This window comes from Myxocyprinus asiaticus, chromosome 15 (genome assembly GCF_019703515.2).
Source record: "Myxocyprinus asiaticus isolate MX2 ecotype Aquarium Trade chromosome 15, UBuf_Myxa_2, whole genome shotgun sequence".
Lineage (NCBI taxonomy): Eukaryota > Metazoa > Chordata > Actinopteri > Cypriniformes > Catostomidae > Myxocyprinus > Myxocyprinus asiaticus.
In genome coordinates, this window is record NC_059358.1 from 20,824,925 (window position 1) to 20,839,286 (window position 14,362).

General features: G+C 39.3%; 1 long non-coding RNA gene across 1 annotated transcript; it reads left to right on the forward strand.

Annotated features, from left to right (window-relative positions):
* The first annotated feature begins 156 nt into the window (after positions 1-156).
* On the forward strand, positions 157-5,176 carry LOC127452721 (uncharacterized). The gene is made up of 4 exons (XR_007899299.1): positions 157-2,195; positions 2,422-2,471; positions 2,794-2,828; positions 3,500-5,176. It is a non-coding gene; the product is annotated as an uncharacterized LOC127452721 (long non-coding RNA).
* Positions 5,177-14,362: the final 9,186 nt, after the last annotated feature.

Below are 14,362 nucleotides of genomic sequence, written 5' to 3' on the forward strand. Positions count from 1 at the left end.
AAAAGCACATTTTATTTTATTTTCTCCCAAAACACTAAATAGCAAAAACTACCACTGGACTTTCCTTAACAGCTGATGATTATGCTCCTATACAAAGATGAGCTATTAGTGATATCTTTAGTCTTGATAATTACCCATTTACCAATGAGACATCGATTCAACGTCTATTTTTATTTGTGAAGCCGCCTTTTCGTGGCTGTGTCTCGTTTGGAAGGCTGCATGCTAGGTAGGACGCGTCCTTTGAAGGCTGCAGTATACCGAGTGTCCTCGTTTAAACGAGACGGCCTTCCTAGGACAAAAAACGGAACGTAACATTGTTGCTATGACAGCACGCCACTCTTTAACAAGCGAGAGCGCTTTGAGTGAGAAGGGAACAAAGTCCCTCTGGAAGGGAATGTATGAGGTCAAATTTAGGAGAGTTATAATGATGTAAAGAGAAAAAACAATAGATTTTACAGGTGTAATTTTAGTCTAATACTTTAATTATATATTAATATAATTATACATATTATATATTCTGCACCCATCTACTGAGGTACTTAAACTTGGGAATTAACATTACTTGCGTTTGAACATCATATTTACGGGAAATTGCTGTTATTTTTTAATTTTTTTTACATTTCCGTTGAAGCAAAGAATTGTGGGTTGTGAGTGCCCTCGAAGGATACACCTCATGCATCCTCCGAATTCCTGTGAATGAAGGTCGCATTCGAAGTGTCCTACTCGGTTTTCTGAAACGAGACAGCCTCGATGACGTATGCGGCCGAGAAATGTGACCATCCTTCCAAACGAGACACAGCCACTGTCTTCGACATTCGCATCCGGCTGTCGTATTTCTCCCTCTAGTGGCAGTCGTGATGAATTGTCATTTTGCTCGCAATGGGTTTTGTTCATTGAAGGAGAAGCTACCAAAGGTTTACCTCAGAGTGACATTATTGTGTGTGATTTTGTTGAGCAGATGAATGAATTCAATAAAATTCAGGATTAATATTCACACAGTATTTATTATTAACAGTATTATTTATCATTATTACTGTTTTTATAGTTAATATTGTGATAATTAACATCAACAACAACCTTACTTCAGCAAATATAAATCAGAAATTCATAGATGTGATTTTAAATATGTAGGTTTTGTGTGTGCAGAAATAAATGACACATGTACATATTTAATCACACGTTTACTGCAATTTTGTGATATTTTCAACGTCAACAAACATTTCTGACGTCTTCATTTTTAATTGTGCAAAATACAGAAGCAGCAGGTGTTTAGAAAAAAGTTTAGGACAAAATCTATTGATATTTCTCACTTCGCGCTGATAGTTTTGCACGAATACATCACTTACGGTCGGGCGGTCGCATATGGTCCAGTTGCACGAGTTGAAATATTTCAAATCGGATTCGAAAATGTCGCATCCGCAGACTATCGGAACAACACCCAGCCCCTGTGCGACTCTAAATTGGAAATTAATGACTTACGGATTGTCGGATGCAGTGAGGGTGGGGATCAGTCGTCAATTTTCAATGTTGAATGAACATTCACTATTTGGTCGGTACATCAGAACGTTGTAAGGTCGAAAATAGAAATTATATTCAACTTCGAAAGGAAGTTGATTCATTAACATGTACCGCCGACCTATTTGGTCAAAATCTTAATGTTTGTTCTATGTATGTTGAAACGTGATGAGAAAAGTCGGAGTTCTGCGCATGCGCGTATTTAATCTACAACGGTCAGTGGATGCGACGCTAGAAAAAGGTACGCATAAATGTACTTTATTAATCATTTTACACAATGTTTTGTCAGTCTGTCATTGAATATCACTTTAGATTTGGATTGTTTTATCCTTCCCGCTCAGTAATTTTGTAATTAAATGCCGGTAACTGAGGTAAATTTAGATAATTCATCACGTTGGACTCATTTCAGTTGTTGTAGAAGGTCAACTTAAACAATTTCACTCATATTTTCTAAACTTAACTTTATTTCATTCATGTATTTATCTTCCGCTCCCGAATGTCCTGTGACACGTGCACGAGACTGCAGTGGTGCCGCGCGCGCCATACTGAGTCAATAATACATAAGGTGAATAAATGTTAAAACTGACATTACTTTCTGAAAGACTGTTTTATTTTTAGGGACAAACCTTGTGGCATTTTCTGCACTGATGTTCATAGAGGTCCAAATGAGCATTGCAAAGGTAGACGTCTCAATTTATAATATTACAATTGTATGTCTCACAACAATATAACATACATTTAAATGCATTGTCATCTGCTGTACCTATAAATTGCGTTGGGAAGCAGTTGGTGTCTTTTGTGCTTTACCTAAAGGATTAAATATGATGATTTAATTATTATGATGAGTAGTAGGACTGTTAATAATACTGCTTAATAATGTCACTTGTATGTATTTTTCTATTTCAGAGAGACGTCTAGTGCCTTACCCCTGTTTCATTTGCTTCGTGCTTCAGAAGGTAACAGTTTTTAGACAATAATATTTTTTGCATTTTTTAAACTTTTCAGATGCATTTTTTGTTTTTTTTGAGGGATTGCCTTTGTAGTACATCCACCCCAAAGAGGCTCAAATACAGAAAAAAGTGGTATACTTTTTAGTATTGTATTATAATGCCAAATATGTCAAGATAATGTTTGGTATACTGTAGGGTGAAGTTAAAATAGAATAACCTGTTATTTTTTTATAATTCTAGAATTTACATTCATAAGATTTGAGTTTATTATGGAATTACTGTTGAAATGCAGTTTCACTGTGATTGATGCTTTTTCTTTTACTATTAGGGAGGAACTTCTCAACAGAGCCACATCACTGAATGGTAAAGGCTTTCTTATCATTGATAACAATTTTCCACCTTTGCAAGCTTACATGGTGCAGATAAAAAAAACAGATGTCAGTGAAAATAAATGTTGCCTGTACACTTATTGATGCACATTAATTACTCCAGAAAAAAGTACATATAAAATATTTTGTAAGCCTGCTGATCATTAACCCTTAAAAGGGCAAGAACATAAAAATACCTCATAAATTAATTTACTGCTATTTTCAAACAAATTAAATGTTTTAGACATTTAAGTTTTTTTCTTCAACATACTACTTTTATTGACAATTTTGCAGCATGATGCCTATTTTTCATGAAAACAACATGTAAAAGGTAGGAACATTTGCCATGAGGCCAGTGGACTTCTCTCAATGCTGCCATGTTACTTTAAATTAAGATTGTGAATTGATGCCAGTGTTTAAATACAAAGTCACATGACCTCAGTGTTTGCAGGGACTCTATTTTCAATAATTTTCACAGAAATTTGGCCAGTTTACTCACTGCTTCTCGCTTCAGATTCTCAAATGCTGTATCGCCCAGGATACAAAACCCCTTTATAGGGTTTTAAAGGCATCATAAGAGTTGTTATAGTATTGGGAATACTCCTGTGACCAGATAAGATTTGATACTGAAGTGGGTAATATGGCAATATTTGAATTACATTGCAGGTCTTCTGTTTTTTTCTGTGAGCCCCAGCTGAAGACTGAGAACTTATAGATTTTGGCCTTAACTTGTGTCAACCTGGACAGATGTCTATTCCAGTCCTACCTACACCACACAAGACTTTTTTCTGCTTTTATATGGATGGCTGTCTACTTGCAAGTTCTCTTCAAAATTAGATGCAAATAAAACTTGAACTGCAAGAGCAAAGAACTTGATCCAGTTGCAGATAATCCCTTAAATTAAAGGGATATTTCACCCATAAATGAAAATTTTCTCATCAGTTTCTCACCCTCATTCATCCCAGATGTGTATGATGTTCTTTTTTTTTGCAGAACACAAACAAGTACATCTTGCCATTGCAGTCTCTAGGAACGATAATGATTTCTAGCTCGATTACACTTCCTAGATTATGCCCGTAACATGCTAATGCAAATTTGTCACATGAGAGACGTGTATGCAGTGCTCTTGTGATTGTGTATACGACTGCTGACCGAAAGTGATGGTTTAGAGGTAAAAAGTACTTAAATATTGATCTTTTTCGCAACATTAACTTAACCGTTGGAGTCATATGGATAACGTTTATGCTGACTCTCTGTGATTTTTGGAGCTTTGAAAGTCTGATCACCATCCACTTGCGTTATAAGGACCTACTTAGCTCAAATATTTTACTATTTTTCTTCAAATGTGTTCAGCAGAAGAAATAAAATCATACACATCTGGGATGGCATGAGTAAATGATGAGAGAATTTTCATTTTTGGGTGAACTAATCCTTTCTGATTGCTCCCTCGAAATAAATTAACCATGGTTTAATTGTAGCAAACATGACTTTAGTAATCATGGTAAATCTTGTAAGAATGGTTTTCAAATACTATGCTTAAACAATGGTTACTGTAGTTAAACAAGGTTTAATTTTCATAACTGTTAAATGTTTATTTTTTATTTTTTATTTTTTTTCAGAAGTAACAATAGTTCAATTATGGTAGTAAAACCAGAGGAACCACAAAATTCAAATTTTATTACCATACTTTTCATTGTCATGTGTTATTACGGTTAAAATATGGTTACTACTAAAACCATGGTAAATTTTGTGGTTATGGTTTTACTTCAGATACCATTGTTTAGCTATAGTTACTGTACTAAAACCATGTTTGTTTTTGCGAGGGACTGCAAAACTATTGCAAGGGAATGCAAAATATTTTGGGTCCTCCCTCTCTGTCCTCTTAAGGGGCTCCGTATGTTCCAAACCTGTATGTTATTCTTTTGTGAAACACAAAAGAAGATGTTGCAATATTGAATTTCAGTCAACCACTCACTTAAATAGAAAATAAAGATGCAATGAAAAAATGGTGACTGAGAATGTCAGTCCCTAATGTTCTTTCTTATCTCCTTTTGTGTTTCACAGAATAAAAATGTCTAAAGTTCAGAACAGCATGAGGGTGTGTAGGCTATATGATGACAGCATTTTAATTTTATGGATGAACTAACTTTTAAAATCTGTAAAATTGACACTACCTTTAAATTAGCCTATAATTTGTTATTATACATCCACTTGTGAATCCATCAGTGTGAAGGCATTTTTTTCTATAATTGGCTATTAAGGATTAAAGATTTATATACTATAGAAAAAGTTAACTCCAAAGAATTATATATTTTGTAAATGTATATTTGTATAAATAAAACAATGAGCATCTGAATGTGCTGTGTGTTTAATAAAGAGTACATACAGTTGTGCTCAAAAGTTTGCATACCCTGGCAGAAATTGTGAAATTTTGACATTTGATTTTGAAAATATGACTGATCATGCAAAAAAACTGTCTTTTATTTAAGGATAGTGATCATATGGAGCCATTTATTATCACATAGTTGTTTGGCTCCTTTTTAAATCATAATGGAAACAGAAATCACCCAAATGGCCCTGATCAAAAGTTAACATACCCTTGAATGTTTGGCATTGTTACAGACACACAAGGTGACACACAGGTTTAAATGGCAATTAAAGGTTAATTTCCCACACCTGTGGCTTTTTAAATTGCAATTAGTGTCTGTGTATATATAGTCAATGAGTTTGTTAGCTCTCACGTGAATGCACTGAGCAGGCTAGATACTGAGCCATGGGGAGCAGAAAAGAACTGTCAAAAGACCTGCGTAACAAGGTAATAGAACTTTATAAAGATGGAAAAGGATATAAAAAGATATCCAAAGCCTTGAAAATGCCAGTCAGTACTGTTCAATCACTTATGAAGAAGTGGAAAATTCGGGGATCTCTTGATACCAAGCCAAGGTCAGGTAGACCAAGAAAGATTTCAGCCACAACTGCCAGAAGAATTGTTCAGGATACAAAGAAAAACCCACAGGTAACCTCAGGAGGAGAAGTCACGCCAAGGCAAAAGGCAGTAACTTCCACATTATCAATATTTGGTTGCTGATCACCATTAACAAAATCATTATAGTAACACCTGTATAAAATCTAGTGATCATGGCATTTATTTTTGATGATTTACAATTACTTATAGCCATGTACTTATTGCTATCCTGTGCTTTGGTTGTATTCTGATGGCATTTTTAATACATTAGACATGACACATACCTCCATAGCGGTAAAGAATATCTTCAGTTGGTGTGCGGCAAAACTAACAGGTTGACTGCAGATAGGTGACAATTATATGACTAAATACAAGATAAGCATATTTCTAATGAGTAAAAATAATAATTTAATTAATAATGGAATGCAAAGATATAACAGATCATGTACAAATTTAAAATGCATGGGATTGGAATAACAGATAATAAATCATGTACAAGTAAGTGAACTTGGAATCCTGTTCATTTCTTGTTGTTTCATGGTGTTCTTACTCGTCATCCTCCACAACATTGCTCACAGGCAGTGAACACCAGAAAGCCCTCCTGTTTGGGGGCATAAAAGGACATAGATTTTTGATGATGTCCTTCTTCTTTGCCTCTTCAATCCCCCGGTCATGTGGTCTCAGGAGAGAGGGTACGTTCAGCTCGAACTTAGCCTGGAGGAAGTCCAACTCGGTAAAGTGAGCATCTGCATGGGTTTGTTTGAAGAACAGGCACCTGGAGCCATGTCACAGCTGAATCACTGACATCTTGCCCAACTTTGGTGCCTTCTTGGTCTTAACATTGGAGTGGCCATCCTTCTAATTCAGCACATTAGCATTCTTCATTTTGACCACTTCCACCTTCCTGGAATTTGAGCTTGACACAACACTCACAAAATACTCAAAGTCATACACCACTCCTCCAGGACGATTTCTCATCTCCTGCTCGACACCATGGTTAAAACTGTCAGCACTCATGAAAGTGTGTCCCTTCTCAAAGTATTTTAGAGTGATATCCTCCATAGAGGTGGTATCACCATTAACAAGGCAGACCAGGGAGGATAGCAGGCACCAATTCTTGTTTTGGGCAGAACAGTTGTCCACCCAGAAGATGCTGTGGCATATGTCCCTTTCTTTCTCTAGTGCAGTCACATAGGCCGAGGTGATCTCTGCTGCACTTTGCCCTGCCGTGCCCTCATTCCAGACCACAGAGATGGTGTTTTGTTTTTTTATTTTTCTTCTTGCCTACAGAGGCAAAGGTCTCATGGAATGCCATGATATGCTTTGTGAAGATTGATGTTTTCAGACCAGGCATACAAGGCAACAGGATTACTTTTAAGGTCCACACTACTCACTGATGTGTCCTCTGGCCAGTCATTCTCCGCATCAGCCTGGTATGTCATGCTGTTCTGCATGGCAGATTCCTTATGCCCATGCCACCTCTGGCACTGCAAGCAGTCCATGACATGGCCATCCCCATCATGGTCATTTTTCATGTGCTGATCCTGCAGTAGGCACTCCTCACATTCCTCCTCTCCAAGCTTTGCAAAGCTGATGTTCTTATGCTTCACAGCTTTGCGGTAGCTTTCATAGGAGCAGCTGTTGCCTTTTTCCAAATAATCAGCATACATGAGCTTGATGTTAATATCACTACGGAGGTAACGACAATGTGGGGCATGCTCCCTTCGATAGTGGCTGACTGATGGGTGGAAGTATTCAATATGGTCATATACAGGCTGCATGTCCAGTTTGTTGGCCGGTGTATGTCTTCCTCTTTGGTCTCTTGGGATCACCTCATTTCCTATCTCCTTCCCCATCACAGAGAGGACCAGGCTGTCATTCACCGGGTGGTACCCCAAAGTGGCCAAAAAGAAAGTTTTACAGACCTGCTGTGGGACCTGATCTTCATTCTTTAGCCTGTAAACAAGGGACCTGCCACGCCGACTTGTTTTTCCATCCACACACAGTTTTGCTGTTGGTAGCTGGCTGACACTGTGGAACATGAATGCACGTCTGTCTGTGTATTTCATGTCCCAGTATCTGTTCCAGATCTCCTTACGCCTCTCCTCACTAAATTTGTCTGTGCATTTTCTTCTGCATTTCTGGCCACACAGATCTCTAATTGGTGGGGCTTTGGGTGGAGTGAGGGTGGGCTCTGGTAGTAGAGCTGTGGCTGGAGCGAGGGTGGGCTCTAGTGCTGGTAGTAGAGCTGTGGCTGGAGCGAGGGTGGGCTCTGGTGCTGGTAGTAGAGCTGTGGCTGGAGTGAGGGTAGGCTCTGGTGCTGGCAGTGGTGCTGTGAATGGAGCGAGGGTGGGCTCTGGTGCTGGCAGTGGTGCTGTGGCTGGAGTGAGGGGAAACACCATAAGAGCAGCAAGGGTGGTGTCAGGTGTGCTGCAGAACAGCTCATCGTAATCAAAGGCCGGGAAACTAATATCCAGACAACTATCAAGAACCATTTTGGTGCTGGATCACAATCAGTATCCCCACAAGTAACTGAAATGAACAGAACAAATTGGAGACATGCATGGGAAAATAAATGGAACATGAACATGAAATATTTGAACAATATTTGATTAATTAATGTCAATGTTATCAAATTGGGAAAATGCCTACCACTGTCCAGAACAATCTTTTTTTTTTTTTTTTTTTTTTTTTTTGTTGCAGTGTTTCTGGACCACAAAGAATATTGCCACAGTGAACTGAAAGAAATAGAGCAAATAATAATGATGATGATGATGATAATAATAATAATAAGGCACGGAAGGAAATAGGAATAGGAAATAATATTTTATATATATCCAATACACGTAGGAAATAATATTGTAAGGTCCATCAAACATTTGTTTTTACCAATAGGCTATTTGATTAATCAATGTCTATTTTAACAAATTGGGCACAGACACAGGCATACATGGTAGTGCCACAGCTGGTTAATCAAGGGTTAAGTTTAGCTACCATGCTCTAATGCACAGCTCTCTGACTGGTGGATTGGCCAATCTCAAAGGCTATAATATAGAGTATGTGACTATATTAATTGTTTTTCTGAATCTGACCGTAACTGACATCCAGACAAAAAGTTATACATGTGGTTGGATAGCGTTTTGAAACCAATGTATTTATTGCAGTGTTCACTAACGTAAAAGGCTAACTTATGTCTTGTATCCTAAGTGCTTTTTACATCGAATTGAATTAAAGTAGCCTAGCCTAAAAATCTGACTTGTGGATTGATGTGAATGCCAGCAAGTAGGAATAATGCTCAGAAATCAGAAAGCTTGTGGATTGTTGTGGATTAAACATCTGCGATGACATTCATTGCCATGGATTTTATCGGGTTACTAGAAAAGGTAGGATAGAATGAATTGCTTACTGTTACTACTGATTTTATGTGTGATCATGCTAAATGCTACACTGTCATGGCATTCGAGTCCACACTCGTGCAACTAGTGGGCAGCCCCAGTCTGTCACTGACACTGATGTTGACAGCTGTCACTGACAGTCTGACACTGACTGAATAATCTGCATTATGGAAAAAAAAACTTTGAGAATATTTACGATTACTTATTGCTGGCAAGTTATCTAGTCTTTGCTTGTTTACAGTGCTTTGTTATATGGAGCTGTTTGGTAGCCTATTCATTGGATAGCCGAGAAGCCTAATGCTACAGGCTGCTAGCTAGCTAAATGAAGTAGATTGCGATCTATCTAATTCGTTTGGCAAATGCATCTTTTGTGTTACACAATTTCTTGCCTTGACCTTGATGTCGGCGTTTCAAAGCCATCTCAACCATCATTTTCCCTCGAGAGGCCATCCTTAAACGCTATAGTAAAAACACTTAACAATATTTGTTTACTACACTTTTATTCAGGTATCGTGTGTCAGATTGCTTCAATGACAGATGTATAATAGTATGCAGGCAACACCGTAATTTAAATGCAGCAAACTTTAATGTAAAAATAAAGGCATAGTACAGTAACTCCATGCCGGCACAGAAACTTCATTTTGACGCACGGCTAAGGCTAAACAAAGGCAGAATACCCTAACTCAATTTGAGCATTCCAAAACAAAGTCAAAGAGCGGTAATTGGAGTTACGCCTTGGTTTCTCCGGGGCTTTTGGAAGTTACTGTTAAGACAACCCATTATTTTCTAGAAAAAACAACGAAATTGACTGAAGATACTTATCCACATGATAAAGGAGGTCTTGAATGTCTCAAAAATATAAATAACTCATTTTTGACCAAAAACAAAGTTACAGCCTTTTGCCTTTGCACGGCAGTATTGTAACCGAGATTTTTTGTGGCATTGGCTTCTTTCTGGCAACTCAACCATGCAGCTCATTTTTGTTCAAGTATCATCGTATTGTGCTCATTGAAACAACCACACCTTCTTTTTCCAGAGCAGCCTGTATTTCTCCTGAGGTTACCTGTGGGTTTTTCTTTGTATCCTGAACAATTCTTCTGGCAGTTGTGGCTGAAATCTTTCTTGGTCTACCTGACCTTGGCTTGGTATCAAGAGATCCCCGAATTTTCCACTTCTTAATAAGTGATTGAACAGTATTGACTGCCATTTTCAAGGCTTTGGATATATTTTTATATCCTTTTCCATCTTTATAAAGTTCCATTACCTTGTTACACAGGTCTTTTGACCGTTCTTTTCTGCTCCCCATGGCTCAGTATCTAGCCTGCTCAGTGCATCCATGTGAGAGCTAACAAACTCATTGACTATTTATACACAGACACTAATTGCAATTTAAAAAGCCACAGGTGTGGGAAATTAACCTTTAATTGCCATTTACATTTACATTTATTCATTTGGCAGATGCTTTTATCCAAAGCAACTTACAAAAGAGGAAAAGATAAGTGAATCATCTTAAGGAGACAGTGGTATGAAAAGTGCCGTATGACAAAGTTTCACTAGCATAATAGTATTCAAAACAGAATAAAGTGCAACAGGAAATTTTTTATTTTTTTAATGACTGGTTAAGTGCTCATGGAAAAGATGTGTTTTTAGTTGTTTTTTGAAGACAGAGAGTGAGTCAGCTTCACGAATGGAGTTGGAAAGGTCGTTCCACCAACGTGGTATGATGAAGCTGAAAGTCCGGGAAAGTGTTTTGGTGCCTCTTTGTGTTGGTACAACAAGGCAACGTTCCTTAGCTGACCGCAGGCTTCTAGTGGGCGCGTAGCTCTGCATAAATTATTTTAGGTATGCTGGAGCAGACCCAGTGACTGTTCTTTATGCCAGCATCAGAGCCTTGAATTTGATACGTGCATCAACCAGCAGCCAGTGGAGAGAGACAAGGAGTGGTGTAACATGTGCTCTCTTTGGTTCATTAAAGACCAGACGTGCTGCTGCATTCTGGATCATTTGCAGGGGTCTAATTGCACATGCAGGGAGGCCTGCAATGAGAGCGTTACAGTAGTCCAGTTTAGTTATGACAAGTGACTGAACAAGAAGTTGTGTGGCATGTTCAGAGAGGAAGGGTCTTATCTTCCTGATATTGTAGAGTGTAAATCTCCATGATCTTGTGGTCTTTGAGATGTGGTCTGTGAAATTTAGTCTGTTGTCGATGGTTACCCCTAGATTTCTGACCGATTTGGAAGGCGTTACTGTAGTTGCACCCAGCTGCACGGTGATGTTGTGTTCAACAGCAGGGTTGGCTGGAAAGACAAGGAGTTCAGTCTTGGCTGGGTTGAGTTGCAGGTGGTGCTCCTTCATCCAGGCCGAGATGTCTGCCAGGCAAGCAGAAATTCGAGCAGTCACTGTGGTGTCGTTGGGCTGGAAAGACAAGTAGAGTTGTGTGTCATCAGCGTAGCAGTGGTAAGAGAAACCATGTGCCTGAATGATGGGTCCCAGTGATATTGTGTATATAGAGAAGAGAAGTGGCCCAAGCACTGATCCCTGAGGTACCCCAGTAAGTAGCTGATGTGGCTTGGATACCTCACCTCTCCAGGTTACCTTGAAGGACCTACCTGAGAGATAGGAGTTAAACCAGTCAAGCACAGTTCCTGTGATGCCCAGCGAGGAGAGGGTAGAGAATATGATCTGATGGTTGACTGTGTCAAAGGCTGCAGAAAGGTCCAGCAGAATCAGGACGGATGATCTGGATTCAGTTTTCGCCCGTCTCAGCGACAGCAGGGCAGTCTCAGTGGAGTGTCCACTTTTGAAGCCTGACTGAAGCAGCTTGTTCTGTGAGAGATAGGCAGAGATTTGATTGAAAACTGCCCTTTCAAGTGTTTTTGCCATGAATGGGATGAGAGAGACTGGTCTGTAGTGTTCTATTTGTGTGGGATTAAGTGCGGGTTTCTTCAGCAGCGGGGTTACTCGAGTCTGCTTAAATGTAGTGGGAAAAGTGCCTGTAAGTAGAGATGTGTTAATTATGTGTGTGAGTGCAGGTAGGATGATGGAGAAATGGCCTGGAGAAGGTGAGAAGGAATGGGGTCAAGGGAACAGGTGGTGGGGTGGTTGGAGAGGAGGAGTTTAGAGACCTCAGAGAGAACATAGAGACAGAAGAGTTGCATACAGGAGACGAGTGTTTGACAGGGTGTGGTGCTGAGAATGTATTGCTGATGGTTGTAACCTTATTAGTAAAAAATGTGACAAAGACAAATGTGGCTGTCAGTGATGTGTCTGGTGGTGGAGGGGGAGGGCAGAGAAGTGTGTTGAATGTTCTAAACAAGCTTCGAGTGTCTGTGGTGCTGTTGATCTTGTTCTGGAAATAGGAGGTTTTTGCAGATTTAACGTTATCTGAAAAAGTTGCAAGCAGAGACTGATATTTACCTAGATCTGCTGGATCTTTAGATTTCTGCCATCTCCTCTCAGCTGCCCTGAGGTCAGACCGATGTTCACGAAGGACGTCAGACAGCCAGGGGCTGGGTGGTGTAGCACGTGCAGGCCTAGAGGAGATAGGACAGATGTTGTCTAGACAGGTTGTTAAAATAGAGCTTAGTGTGTCTGTGGCAGTGTTTACATCAAGCGTGGTAAATACATTTAGTGTGGGAAGAGAGGTAGAGACAGCAGTGGAAAGGCATGAGGGTGAAAGAGAACGGAGGTTACAGCGAAAGGAAACCAAAGGTGGAGACTGTTTTAATGTAGATGGGAGGGTCATGTTGAATTGAACAAAGTAGTGATCAAAAACATGTAAAGGAGTAACAAGAATATTTGAGTTGGTACATTTATGTGTAAAAATGAGGTCCAGCTGGTTGCCCAATCTGTGAGTTGCTGTGGTGTGTAGTTTTTACAAGTCAAATGAGGCCAGGAGAGTATTCAGTGCAGTGGCCGGTGGCTTGTCTTGGTGTATGTTGAAATCACCAAGAACCACAAGTGGCCTACCATCCTCCGGCAAGGAGGACAGCAGGACATCCAACTCCTCAAGAAAGTGTGTCAGCTGACCTGGAGGGCGATAGATGACAACAACATGTATTTTTGTGGGTTGCATTGTAGTAATGGTATGGAATTCAAAACAAGTATTGTTACATAGTGAAGAGTGTGGTGAAAAAGTCAGTTTAAACCTGTGTGTGTCACCTTGTGTGTCTGTAACAAGGCCAAATATTCAAGGGTATGTAAACTTTTGATCAGGGCCATATGGGTGATTTCTGTTACCATTATGATTTAAAAAGGATCCAAACAACTATGTGATAATAAATGGCTTCATATGATCACTATCCTTAAATAAAAGACAGTTTTTTTTGCATGATCAGTCATATTTTGAAAATCAATGCCAAAATTCCACAATTTCTGCCAGGGTATGCTACTTTTGAGCACAACTGTATATATATATATATATATAATTTATGTACAAATACAATATATACAGATGCAAGGGAATGTATGGCAGAAGAGGTAGGGGTATGTTGTATAAATATAAATAGACTGTGTATTGCACATAATTATTGCTCAATGGGGCAGTTTTAACGGTTCATGAGATGGATAGCCTGAGGGAAAATACTGGTCCTGTGCCTGATGGTTCTTGTGCTCTGTAGCGCTGTCTTGAAGGCAACTGTTCAAAAAGGTTGTGGGCTGGGTGAGTGGGGTCCAGAGTGATTTTTTTCCAGCCCTTTTCCTCATTCTGGAAATGTTCAGTTCTTGAAGGGAGGGCAAGGGGCAACCAATAATCCTCTCAGCAGTCTGAACTGTCCTTTGTAGTCTTCTGATGTCTGATTCCGTAGCTGAACCAAACTGGACAGTTACTGAAGTGCAAAGGACAGTAGCGCTGGGCGATGTAATCGGATATCTTCTTACAAAGATCCCAATGCCGATTGTGAACAGATGATGATCAACAATATCTGGAAATGGCAAAACCATGGATCACCCGCCACCCGCAAAATACGACGAGGTTGAATCCAGTTTGCCAGCTCCTCGTCCAAATGTATTTCATGCACGGGTAATTTTGCTCATCTACCCGCAACAAGCAGACGACCTGTGAGACGTCACCGAGTGACACATGACAAGAAATGCTGTTAGTCACAAAGACATGCCCTTGAAGAAACACATTTTATTATAATTTTAATTTTATTAACAGACAACTGAAAA